Source organism: Arachis duranensis, chromosome 5 (genome assembly GCF_000817695.3).
Source record: "Arachis duranensis cultivar V14167 chromosome 5, aradu.V14167.gnm2.J7QH, whole genome shotgun sequence".
In the NCBI taxonomy this organism is placed as follows: Eukaryota; Viridiplantae; Streptophyta; class Magnoliopsida; order Fabales; family Fabaceae; genus Arachis; species Arachis duranensis.
In genome coordinates, this window is record NC_029776.3 from 60,077,711 (window position 1) to 60,091,840 (window position 14,130).

The window sequence follows — 14,130 nt, forward strand, 5'->3', positions numbered from 1 at the left end:
CAGTAACTTCAGATCGGTTGCTAGTGGGGATGATGGAGCATTGGATGAACTCCAACCATCCTCTAGCCGCAGGCTTGAGGTCCAGTCTTCTTAATTAAACTGGCTTGCCTTTGGAGTCTCTTTTCCATTGAGCTCCTTCAACACATATGTCCATAAGGACTTGGTCCAACCTTTGATCAAAGTTGACCCTTCTTGTGTAGGGGTGTGCATCTCCTTGTATCATGTGCAAGTTGAATACCAACCTCACATTTTTCGGACTAAAATCTAAGTATTTCCCCCAAACCATTGTAAGATAGTTCTTTGGATTCGGGTTCATACTTTGATCATGGTTCCTAATGATCCATGCATTGGCATAGAACTCTTGAACCATCAAGATTCCGACTTGTTGAATGGGGTTGGTCAGAACTTCCCAACCTCTTCTTTGAGGGTTGGTCAGAACTTCCCAACTTCTTCTTTGGATCTCATGTCGGATCTCCGGAAACTCATTTTTCTTGAGCTTGAAAGGGACCTCAGGGATCACCTTCTTCTTGGCCACGACATCATAGAAGTGGTCTTGATGGGCTTTGGAGATGAATCTCTCTATTCCCATGACTCAGAGGTGGAAGCTTTTGTCTTCCTTTCCTTTTTCTAGAGGTTTTTCCGGCCTTAGGTTCCATTAATGGTTATGGAAAAACAAAAAGCTATGCTTTTACCACACCAAACTTAAAATATTACTCGCCCTCGAGTAAGAGAAGAAAGAATAGATGAAGAAGAAGAAGATATGGAGGAGAGGGAGAGAAGGTTGTGTTTCGGCCAAGATGGAGAGGAGAAGGTTGTGTTGTGTGAAAATGAAGAAGAATGGAGGGGTATTTATAGTGGATGGAGAGGGGTTAAGGTTTGGCCATATTGGGTGGGTTGGGTGGGAAAGTGTTTTTGAAATTTGAAGGTAGGTGGGGTTTATGGGTAAGGGTGGATGGATGTGAGTGGTGAAGGTGGGTAATTGGGAAGAGAGATTGAGGTGATTGGTGAAGGGTTTTTGGGGAAGAGTGTTTATGGGGAAGAGAGGATGAATGTGAAGAAGAGGAGAGAAGGTGAGTTGAGGTAGGTGGGGATCCTGTGGGGTCCACAGATCCTGAGGTGTCAAGGATTTACATCCCTACACCAATTAGGCATGTAAAACGCCTTTGCATCTAATTCTGGCGTTTAAACGCCGAAATGATGCTTATGTTGGGCGTTCAACGCCCAATTGCAGCATGTTTCTAACGTTGAACGCCAGTTCCATGCATGTTTCTGGTGTTCAGCACCAGCTTTCCTCTGGGTATATTCCTGGCGTTCAAACGCCAGGATGCTGCTTGTTTCTGGCGTTCAGCGCCAGATCCATGCTCTGTTCTGGCGTTGAACGCCAGCTAGATGCTCCTTACTGGTGTTTAAACGCCAGTAAGTCCTTCCTCAAAGGTGTGATTTTTCTTCTGCTATTTTTGATTCTGTTTTTAATTTTAGTATTTTTTGTCATGACTCCACATGATTATGAACCTAATAAAACATAAAAGAACAATAAAAGAAAAATAAAATTAGATAAATAAAAATTGGGTTGCCTCCCAATAAACGCTTCTTTAATATCACTAGCTTGACAGTGGGCTCTCATGGAGCCTCACAGGTGATCAGGTTAATATTGTAGACTCCCAACACCAAAGTTAGAGTTTGGATGTGGGGATTCAGCACCAAACTTAGAGTTTGGCTGTGCCTCCCTACACCAAACTTAGAGATTGATTGTGGGGGTTTTGTTTGACTCTGCACTGAGAGAAGCTTTTCATGCTTTCTCTCCATGGTTGCAGAGGAAGATCCTTGAGCTTTAAACACAAGGTAGTCCTCATTTAATTGAAGGACTAGTTCTCCTCTGTTAACATCAATCACAGCTCCTGCTGTGGCTAGAAAGGGTCTTCCAAGGATGATGCATTCATCCTCCTCCTTCCTAGTGTCTAAGATTATGAAATCAGCAGGGATGTAAAGGCCTTTAACCTTCACTAATACGTCCTCTACTAATCCATCATTTTGTCTTACTGACTTATCTGCCATTTGTAATTAGAATATGGCAGGTTGTACCTCAATAATTCCCAGCTTATCCATTACAGAGAGTGGCATAACATTTATACCTGACCCCAGGTCACGCAAAGCCTTCTCAAAGGTCATGGTGCCCATGGTATAAGGTATTAAGAATTTACCAGGATCTTGTTTCCTTTGAGGTAGAGTTTGCTGAACCCATGTATCTAGTTCACTAATGAGCAAGGGAGGTGCATCTTCCCAAGTCTCATTACCAAACAACTTGGCATTCAGCTTCATGATAGCTCCTAAATATTGAGCAACTTACTCTCCAGTTACATCTTCATCCTCTTCAGAGGAAGAGTAGTTTTCAGAGCTCATGAATGGCAGAATGAGGTTTAATGGGATCTCTATGGTCTCTATATGAGCCTCAGATTCCTTTAGGTTCTCAATAGGGAACTCCTTCTTGCCTGAGAGACGTCCCATGAGGTCTTCTTCTTTGGGATTTTTGTCCTTCTCCTCCCTTGTGCATTCAGCCATATTGATTATATCAATGGCCTTGCACTCTCCTTTTGGATTCTCTTCTGTATTGCTTGGGAGAATACTAGGAGGAGTTTCAATGACTTTCTTGCTTAGCTGGCCCACTTGTGCCTCCACATTTCTAATGGAGGACCTTGTTTCACTCATGAAACTTAAAGTGGCCTTAGACAGATCAGAGACTATGTTTGCTAAGCTAGAGGTGCTCTGCTCAGAATTCTCTGTCTGTTGCTGAGAAGATGATGGAAAAGGCTTGCTATTGCTGAGCCTGTTTCTTCCACCATTATTAAAGCCTTGTTGAGGCTTTTGTTGATCCTTCCTTGAGAAATTTGGATAATTTCTCCATGAGGAATTATAGGTGTTTCCATAAGGTTCATCCATGTAATTTACCTCTGCCGTTGCAGGATTCTCAGGATCATATGCTTCTTCTTCAGAAGATACCTCTTTAGTACTGTTGGATGCATTTTGCCATCCATTCAGACTTTGAGAAATCATGTTGACTTGCTGAGTCAACATTTTGTTCTGAGCCAATATGGCATTCGGAGTATCAATTTCAAGACCTCCCTTCCTTTGAGGCATCCCATTACTCATAGAATTCCTCTCAGAAGTGTACATGAACTGGTTATTTGCAACCATGTCAATAAGTTCTTGAGCTTCTGCAAGTGTTTTCTTTAGGTGAATGGATCCACCTGCAGAATGGTCCAGTGACATCTTAGAGAACCCAGATAGACCATAATGGAATATATCTATCATGGTCCATTCTGAAAACATGTCAGAAGGACATCTTTTGGTTATCTGCTTGTATCTTTTCCAAGCTTCATAGAGGGATTCACCATCTTTTTGTTTGAAGGTCTGAACATCCACTCTAAGCTTGCTCAGCTTTTGAGGAGGAAAGAACTTAGCCAAGAAGGCCGTGACCAGCTTATCCCAAGAGTCCAGGCTATCCTTAGGTTGTGAATCCAACCATGTTCTAGCTTTGTCTCTTACAGCAAAAGGGAAAAGCATGAGTCTGTAGACTTCAGGATCTACTCCATTAGTCTTAACAGTCTCAAAGATCTGCAAGAACTCAGTTAAGAACTGGTAGGGATTTTCTGATGGAAGTCCATGAAACTTGCAGTTCTGTTGCATTAGAGCAACTAATTGAGGTTTAAGCTCAAAATTGTTTGCTCCAATGGCAGGAATTGAGATGCTTCTTCCATCAAACTTGGACGCAGGTGCAGTATAATCACCAAGCATCCTTCTTGCATTATTGTTGTTGGGTTCGGCTGCCATATCCTTTTCTTGTTCGAAAATTTCAACAAGGTTGTCTCTGGATTGTTGTAATTTAGCTTCTCTTAGTTTCCTCTTCAGAGTCCTTTCAGGTTCTGGATCAGCTTCAACAAGAATGCCTTTTTCCTTGTTCATGCTCATATGAAAGAGAAGAGAACAGAAAAAGAAGAGGAATCCTCTATGTCACAGTAAAAAAGGTTCTTATTGTTAGTAGAAGAAGAAAGGGAATAAAGAAAGGAGAATCCAAACACAAAGGTGAGGATAGGGGCAGAGATTTGAGATGAAGAGAAGTGTTAGTGAATGAATAAATAAATAGAATAAGATGAGAGAAGGAGAATTTCGAAAATAAATTTTGAAAAAGAGTTAGTGATTTTCGAAATTTAAGATAAGAAATAAAATTAAAATTAAAAATTGAAACAATTTATTAATTAAAAAGAATTTTTGAAAAAAGAAAAAGGTATTTTTCGAAAATTAGAGAGAGAAAAGTTGTTAGGTGGTTTTGAAAAAGATAAGAAACAAACAAAAAGTCAAATAGTTAGTTGAAAAAAGATTTGAAAATCAAATTTGAAAAGATAAGAAGATAAGAAGATAAGAAGTTAGAAAAGATATTTTAAAATCATATTTTTGAAAAAAGATAAAATTTTGAAAAAGATATGATATAAAAGATAAGATAAAAAGATATGATTAAAAAGATATGGTTAGAAAAGATTTAATTTTTAAAATTAAAATTAATTACTTGACTAACAAGAAACTAAAAGATATGATTCTAGAATTTAAAGATTGAATATTTCTTAACAAGAAAGTAATAAACTTCAAATTTTTGAATCAATCATATTAATTGTTAGCATAATTTTCGAAAATAAAGATAAAACTAGGAAAAAGATTTTTGAAAAATATTTTAAAGAATTTTCGTAAATTAATAAGAAAAATGGAAAAGATTTAATTTTTGAAAAAGTTCTGAAAAGATAAGATTTTTAAAATTTGAAAATTTGACTTGATTTGCAAGAGACAACTAATTTTAAAAATTTTTGACTAAGTCAACCCAAATTTTCGAAATTTTGAGAGAAAAAAAGAAAAGATATTTTTTTATTTTTAAAATTTTTTTAGTGATGAGAGAGAAAAACAACAAAAATGACTCACAACATGAAGATTATGAATGAAAACACATGATGCATGCAAGAACACTATGAATGTCAAGATGAACACCAAGAACACTTTGAAGATCATGATGAACATCAAGAACATATTTTTCGAAAAATTTTTGATGCAAAGTAAACATGCAAGACACCAAACTTAGAAATTTGCAATGCTTAGACAATATGAATGCACAAATGCATATGAAAAACAACAAAGAACACAAAACAAGAAATTATCAAGATCAAACAAGTAGACTTACCAAGAACAACTTGAAGATCATGAAGAACACTATGAATGCATGAATTTTTGGAAAAATGCAAGAACAATATGAATTTGCAATTGATGCCAAACTTAAAACATGTCACAAGACTCAAACAAGAAACACAAAAATATTTTTGATTTTTATAACTTTATTATTTTTTTGGATTTTATTTTATATTTTTCGAAAAATATATATGAAAAAGGAAGTAATGAATTCAAAGTACTCAATCAAAATCCCAGGAATCATACCAGGTTAGTCTAAAGCTTGATGGCCAGCCAAGCTTTAGCATACCATTTTGAAACTCTAGAATTCATTCTTAAAAACTCTGAAGGATTTTTCGAAAACAAAGGGAAAATTTTGAAAAATATTATTGAAAACTTTTTGAAAAGAAAATAAAAAAGAAAATTATCTAATCTGAGCAACAAGATGAACCGTCAGTTGTTCATACTCGAACAATCCCCAGCAACGTGCCAAAAACTTGGTGCACGAAATTGTGATCATCAACAATGGCGCCAAAAACTTGGTAGCGCTCTCAAACATGAATCACACTTAGTCACAACTCCGCACAACTAAGCAGCAAGTGCACTGGGTCGTCCAAGTAATACCTTACGTGAGTAAGGGTCGATCCCACGGAGATTGTTGGTATGAAGCAAGCTATGGTCATCTTGTAAATCTCAGTCAAGCCGATAATAAATGATTATGGAGTTTTCGAATAATAATAATAAATAAACAGAAAATAAAGATAGAAATACTTATGTAGATCGTTGATGGGAATTTCAGATAGGCATATGAAGATGCTATGCTCCTTCTGAATTTCTGAGTTTGCTATTGCCTTCATCCAATCCTTCTTACTCCTTTCCATGGCAAGCTGTATGTAGGGCATCACCGTTGTCAATGGCTACATCTCATCCTCTTGGTGAAAAAGGTCCAAATGCTCTGTCACGGCACGGCTAATCATCTGTCAGTTCTCGATCATGCTGGAATAGAATCCATTGATTCTTTTGCATTTGTCATCACGCCCAACAATCGCGAGTTTGAAGCTCGTCACAGTCATTCAATCCCAGAATCCTACTCGGAATACCACAGACAAGGTTTATACTTTCCGGATTCTCATGAATGCCTCCATCAATTCTAGCTTCTACCACGAAGATCTAGATTAAGGAATCCAAGAGATATGCGCCCGGTCTAAGGTAGAACGGAAGTGGTTGTCAGTCACGCGTTCATAGGTGAGAATGACGATGAGTGTCACGGATCATCACATTCATCATGTTGAAGTGCAATGAATATCTTAGAACGGGAATAAACTGAATTGAATAGAAAATAGTAGTAATTGCATTAAAACTTGAGGTACAGTAGAGCTCCACACCCTTAATCTATGGTGTGTAGAAACTCCACCATTGAAAATACATAAGTGATGAAGGTTTAGGCATGGTCGAATGTCCAGCCTCCAAAACATGATCACAGGATCAAAAATACAATCCAGGATGTCTAATGTAATAATAAAATGTCCTATTTATACTAGACTAGCTAGTAGGGTTTACAAAAGTAAGTAATTGATGCAGAAATCCACTTCCGGGGCCCATTTGGTGTGTGCTTGGGCTGGGCTCAAGCTTTACACCTGCAGAGGATTCTTTTGGAGTTGAACGCCAAGTTGTAACGTGTTTTTGGCGTTCAACTCTGGTTCGTGACGTGTTTCTGGTGTTTGACTCCAAAACGTAGCATGGAACTGGCGTTGAGCGCCAGTTTACGTCATCTAATCACGAATAAAGTATGGACTATTATATATTGCTGGAAAGCTCTGGATGTCTACTTTCCAACGCCGTTGTGTGCGCGCCATTTGGAGTTCTGTAGCTCCATAAAATCCATTTCGAGTGTAGGGAGGTCAGAATCCAACAACATCAGCAGTCCTTTGTCAGCCTTTTATCAGAGTTTTGCTCAGGTCCCTCAATTTTAGCCAGAAAATACCTGAAATCACAGAAAAACACACAAACTCATAGTAAAGTCCAGAAATGTGAATTTAGCATAAAAACTAATGAAAACATCCCTAAAAGTAGCTAGATTATACTAAAAACTATCTAAAAACAATGCCAAAAAGCGTATAAATTATCTACTCATCATGCTACCAGCACGAGTCCAGCCTAATTCCTCAACTTTCGGCCATACATTATTTTTATGTCGATTTTAAGGCACGCGTTCGTATGGGTGACGCGGACGCGTGGGAGGCGTTTTTCCCACATGACGCAGACGCGTTATCGACACGGTCGCGTGGACCAATTTGTGCCAAAGGCACACCTCCAGCCGTGCTTTCGCGTGACTCTCTATTTAATTTTGTTTCCTTCTTAACGCACTTATGACGTGGACGCGTCGGCGACGCTGTCGCGTCGTGTGCGAATTTTTTTTATGCAGTATGCAGAATGCAGAATGCAATGAATGTCATGCAGAAATTTCAGGTTCAAACAAAATTCAAAAACAAAGTAGAATGGAGAAGGAACGATCATACCATAGTGGGTTGTCTCCCACCTAGCACTTTTAGTTAAAGTCCTTAAGTTGGACCTTTGATGAGCTTCCTGCTATGGTGGCTTGTGCTTGAATTTGTCCAGAAATCTCCACCAATATTTGGAATGCGAACATCCTCCGGGGTCCCAAACAAGGTACGGAATACCTTTGAGCAATTTCAAACAGGTTCCTAGGCTGTCGGGGCGTTGAATGTCAGAATAGATTCCAAGATCCCAAACTCTACTTTTACACCCATGTTTATCTTGATCTGCATTCTTCCAGTCGGGTGGTGAGTGGTCTGAATTCTCATTACAGTGACCAAACAGCTTCCGAGATCCTTTCAATTGAGCTTGACACCAATCCTTGCACCTCAAATTGAAGTGTGAAACCTCATTAAATCTTGTATACCAGCGCTGAGTGCGAGTCATTCCCCTTTTTCTCTTAAAGCTACAAAGAGCTCTAAGCTGGCCATCTGTTTCAAGCAAACCATATTCGAGTGAAAAAGTGAAGATAAAGGTCAAGGATTTTACCCACTTGAAGTTTGTGTTGGGTAGTAATGGCCCTGTGAGAGGTGTTTCCAGTGGTTCTGCAAGCTCTACTCCCTTGTGGTCTTTAGTGAATTCCTTTACTTCTTTGTGAATTTCTTCCATTTCAACCATGTCTTGATCAAAGTCATTGATATCTTCCTCACCACTTGAGTCATAATTGGGAGGTTGAGAAAAGTCTACCTCTGCATCATCTTCGTATTCACTTGGGGAAGATTCTTCTATCTCAAGGAATTCACTTGCGGGTGCAAGTTTATTACTAAGAGATCTTGACTTGTGATTATCATCATCAAGGAAACTTGCGTCTTGGGTTATTCCGTCCAGTTATTCATAAGATACCTGCTTTGAAGGCTGTGCAATATCCTCCTTAGCGTCAATCGTGACATCCTTGACGGAGTCTTCCATAACTCAGGGTTCTCGTGGAGGTTCAACATCTCCTAAATCTTCAGCCAACTCTTCTTCTTCTGCAATGATAGCATCCTCTACTTGTTCCACTATGAAGTTATGCTCTATGTTGTTCACTGGAGTTTCTAGCATTTCCTTCATGCTACGTTCTACATTAGATTCTCCACATGAAGCTATGGAAGTTTGTTGAGTGTTCGAACGTCTGAAGGATAATTGATTTATTGCTTGCTCCAGTTGATGAAGGGTTGCATGAAATTGGTCTACTGATTCTTCGAAGCGAACCTGTGATTCTTGGCTTGATGGATATGGACATGGTGTAGAGGGGAGTGGTGGTTCTTAGGAGTAATTGGATTGGCATTGGGGTGGATAAGGATTGTATGGTAGTGAATGGTGAAAAGGAGCTTGTGAGTGTGGTGGTTCGAAGCTATGTTGAGAGGATGGTCTTTGATCATAGGGTGGGGCTTGTTGGTAGCTACAAGGGGGTCCACCATATCTATCAGTTTGGTATGCATTGTAGAATGGTCTTTGTCCGTGATATCTTGGAGGGTGTTGTTGCCTCAAGGGTTGATCATACCCTCTTGGCTCCATCCATCTTTGATTACTTAGACCGTGATGCATATTCCTGTTATAGCTTCCATTCCTTTCAACAAAATTAGAACCAAACTCAAAGCAAGAGGGGTGAGGATTCATAGTAGCTATCAGAAATAAGAAGGGGAAATAGAAACAAATAAACAAGTAAAAGAAAAATATTTACAATAACCAATAATAAGGCACACATTTGCAATTCCCCGGCAACGGCGCCATTTTGACGATCGGATTTCCTATCAGTAAAAAAATATAAAAAATATAATCGCGTTGTAAGTATAGCTTCTAAACCAACAGAAAATCCTTTCGTACAAACGTTTTGGTTGTCACAAGTAACAAATCCCTTTGAAATTGATAACCGAAGTATTTAAACATCGGGTCGTCTTCTCAAGGAATTGCAGGGAAGTATGAATTATTATTGGTTATGCAAAGGTATATTTCTTGGTTTTAAAAAAGGTTTGAATAAGAGAAATAGATTGCAGTGAATTAATAAATTAATAACTAATAAAACTATTGGCAAGGTATGAAAACTGAAAATCCTATCCTAGTTATCCTTATTAATAGTGATGAGAATTATATTTTTGCTCCCACTAAGTCAACCTCTAACTATGAAGGTAAGTTAAGTAGACAAATCAATTTAACACCTAAAGTCCTAGTCAACTCTTTAAGGAAAGACTAGAGTTATAGGAATCTAAATTAATCAGCAAAGGTAACAATTATCAATCATGATGAGTTTGACAACTCAAGAGTCACCAATTAATCAGCCAAAGCCAAAAGGAAAAAATCTAAATTATTTATATAATAAATAGAAGAAAGCAATCATGAGTCTAAAATACCTCAAATTATATTAATTAAGAAAATCATAACATGAAAAGTTCATAAACAAATAAAATAGAAAATAAATAAAAAGAACATTGAACCTGTGTTGAAGAAGATAAAAATATTCCTAAATCCTTTAAGAGAAATCCTAATCCTAAGAGAGAAGAGAGAGGAGAGAACATCTCTCTCTAAAAACTACATCTAAATTATAAAAAGTGAATTCTGAATGAATGTTTGTTGTATGATGTATGGATGTATCCCCCACTTTATTCTCTAATCTGTGCTTTCTGGGCTGAAAATTGGGTTAGAAACAGCCCAAAAATCGATGTTTTTGAAATCTGATACGTACGGAAAAGTGACACGGAAGCGTCATCCACGCATAAATTCGCAGATGCGATGCGGGCGCATCATCCACACGTTCGCATCGCCTAACTTCGGGAAAGCTTTGGCAAATTATATATTGTTGCAAAGCCCCAGATGTTAGATTTCCAATGCAACTAGAACCACGTCATTTAGATATCTGTAGCTCAAGTTACGGTCGATTTAGTACCAAGAGGTCATGCTGGACAGCTTTAGCAGTTCCTTCAGTTCTTTGTATTCCTTCCAGTTTTGCATGCTTCCTTTCCATCATCTAAGCCTTTTCTGTCCTGTAATCTCTGAAATCACTTAACACACATATCAAGCATCGAATGGTAATAAGAGGGGATTTAAGATTAGCTAAATTAAGACCAAAGTCGCATGTTTTTAATCAAAGCATGGAATTAGGAAGTAAAATGTAAAACATGCAATTAGTATGAATAAGTGTGTAAAGACTTGATAAAACTACTCAATTTAGCACAATATAAACCATAGAATAGTGGTTTATCAGTCCTCTACGGTTTCCCGCATGGCTAATCAGCTATTGGTTCTCGATCATGTAGGAATAGGATTTACTATCCTTTTGCGTCTGTTACCACGCCCTACAGTCGCGAGTTTGAAGCTCGTCACATTCATCCCATCCCAGATCCTACTTGGAATACCACAGACATGGTTTAGACTTTCTGGATCTCAAGAATGCTGCCAATGGATTCTAGCTTATACCACGAAGACTCTGATCTCACGGAATGGAAGGCTCTGTTGTTAGGAGAGGCAACCATGCGTCATGGACCAGGAATCCAAGAGATACACACTCTAGCTTTTGCAGGTAGAACGGAAGTGTTTGTTAGGCACGCGTTCATAAGTGAGAATGGTGATGAGTGTCATGAATCATCACATTCATTAGGTTGAAGTGCGAATGAATATCTTAGAAAGAGAATAAGCATGAATTGAATAGAAAACAGTAGTAATTGCATTAATACTCGAGGAACAGCAGAGCTCCACACCCTTAATCTATGGTGTGTAGAAACTCCACCGTTGAAAATACAAAAGTGATGTAGGTCCAGGCATGGCCGTGAGGCCAGCTCTCAAAACGTGATCAAGAGATCAAAAGATAGATACCAAGATGTCTAATACAATAGTAAAAAGTTCTATTTATACTAAACTAGTTATTAGGGTTACAGAAATAAGTAAACGATGCAGAAATCTACTTCCGGGCCCACTTAGTGCGTGCTTGGGCTGAGCATTGAAGCTTTCACATGTAGAGGTCTTCCATGGAGTTAAACGCCAGTTTGTAAGTTGTTTCTGGCATTTAACTCTGCTTTGCAACTTGTTTCTGGCGTTTAATGCAAGAATAGGGCAGAAAGCTGGCGTTAAACGCCACTTTGCGTCGTCTAAACTCGGGCAAAGTATGGACTATTATATATTGCTGGAAAGCCCAGGATGTCTACTTTCCAAGCAATTGATATCACGCCATTTGGACTCCTGTAGCTCCAAAAATTCCATTTCGAGTGCAGAGAGGTCAGAATCCAACAGCATCAGCAGTCCTTTTTCAGCCTCTGAATTAGATTTTTGCTCAGGTCCCTCAATTTCAGCCAAAAAATACCTGAAATCACAGAAAAATACACAAACTCATAGTAAAGTCCAGAAATGTGAATTTTGCTTAAAACTAATAAAAATATACTAAAAAGTAAATAAAATATACTAAAAACTATATAAAAAATAATGCCAAAAAGCGTATAAATTATCTGCTCATCAAGCACATATGCATTGCTATCACCATTTACTTTGGGGCATTTTGTCCCCTTTTTATTTATTTTTTTGCTATTTCTCTTTTATTTTTCAATGCATATGATTAAGGTATTGAATGCATAAACATGTTCTTAACATTTTTCACATTTTCACACCAAGTCTAACATACTCAATTCCCAAACCAAACGTTTCCAAACCCACTTTTCCCACACTTAATTCATGAGCACTTTCACTAGTCTAAGCTAATCAAGGATTCAAATTAAGGACATTATTGTTTTTTGCTTAGAGTTAGTGAAGAGCTAAAGTAAAGAACAAAGGGGTAAAATAGGCTCAACATTGGTTTGCAAAGGATAATGAAAGGGTAAGGCCATATGGGTATGTAAGCTAAGTGAAACAAGGCCTCAATCATATAAGTATATGCATACATTAAACCATGGAAATATATAATCAAGCAAGATATAGATCACAATTTTAGAGAGAACAAAACACACCAAAAATAAAATATATTGGTTGGTAAAATGCAACCAATCAAGTAGGCTCAAAATCTCACAGGTTTTGTGTGTTCGAGCTCTAAACCATGTTCCAAAATAATATTTCTTCAAACAAGTCCAATAAAAATTTTAATTCAAATTAGTGAAATGCTATATAAAGTTTCTTGAAAAGAAAATGTCACTTCAACCAAGGAGTGGCAAAATATGCACAAAATCAAGCAAACATGCAATCAAACATGCAAATGCAACAATAAACTAACAAAGAAAAAATAAAAATTGGTGTTGAGAAGAAAGTGACTAACCCACGGAGATCGGTATCGACCTCCCCACACTTAAAGATTGCACCGTCCTCGGTGCATGCTAAGATGTGCAAGTGGAAGAGTTGCTCCAACTGATGCTTTTTCTCCAAAGATGGTGCGGCAGACTTGTTTATTGCTCCAGTTAGAAACTTTCCCCTTTCCTTCTTGGTGGCCATCCTGAAAGAAGAGAAAAAGGAAGGGAAGGAACCCACAAGCAAAGATATGAAAAGAAATAAAACATATGTGGGCTAGTGCCAGATAATAAGGTTCTCAACTACATGGTAGCTACAACATGTAATTGAGAAAATAATAGAAGCACAGGACATGTCAGCTAAATAGCAAACAAGTCAAGGAACACCCAAAATAATGCAAGAAATATGCAACAGTTGAGCAAGAATAGTCAACACCAAAGAAAGGGACAAAGAATAAGAAAAGAAAGGGAGAAGAAAAAGAAGAAGAAAGGAAAGAGGAAAGAATAATAAAGGAGAGTAGAAAGGAATAAGATGGAAAACGGGATGCGACGAATAAGCATCGGTCACACATATGCGTGACCACTCGTCGTGCTAGACACACGAGGCCAGCCTCGTGCACGCACAACTCCCTGTTTGCTTCGCGCTGTGGCCAAAATTGCATGCGACGCGTGCGCATCAGGCACACGCACGCGTGGATGACCATAAAGTGAAAGTGACGTGTGATGAGCGGATAATTTGTACGCTTTTTGGCATTGTTTTTAGTATGTTTTTAGTATGATCTAGTTAGTTTTTAGTATATTTTTATTAGTTTTTAGTTAAAATTCACTTTTTTGGACTTTACTATGAGTTTGTGTATTTTTCTGTGATTTCAGGTATTTTCTGGCTGAAATTGAGGGTCCTGAGCAAAAATCTGATTCAGAGACTGAAAAGGACTGCAGATGCTGTTGGATTCTGACCTCCCTGCACTCGAAGTGGATTTTCTGGAGCTACAGAAGCCCAATTGGCGCGCTCTCAACGGCGTTGGAAAGTAGACATCCTGGGCTTTCCAGCAATATATGATAGTCCATACTTTGCCCAAGATTTGATGGCCCAAACCGGCGTTCAAAGTCACCCTCAGAAATCCCAGCGTTAAACGCCGGAACTGGCACCAAAATGGGAGTTAAACGCCCAAACTGGCACAAAAGCTGG

General features: G+C 38.3%; 1 non-coding gene across 1 annotated transcript; it reads left to right on the forward strand.

The window, feature by feature from the left end:
• The first annotated feature begins 3,325 nt into the window (after positions 1 to 3,325).
• Positions 3,326 to 3,429, forward strand: LOC127748227 (small nucleolar RNA R71). Its single transcript, XR_008010169.1, has one exon. It is a non-coding gene; the product is annotated as a small nucleolar RNA R71 (small nucleolar RNA).
• The last annotated feature ends 10,701 nt before the right edge of the window (positions 3,430 to 14,130 follow it).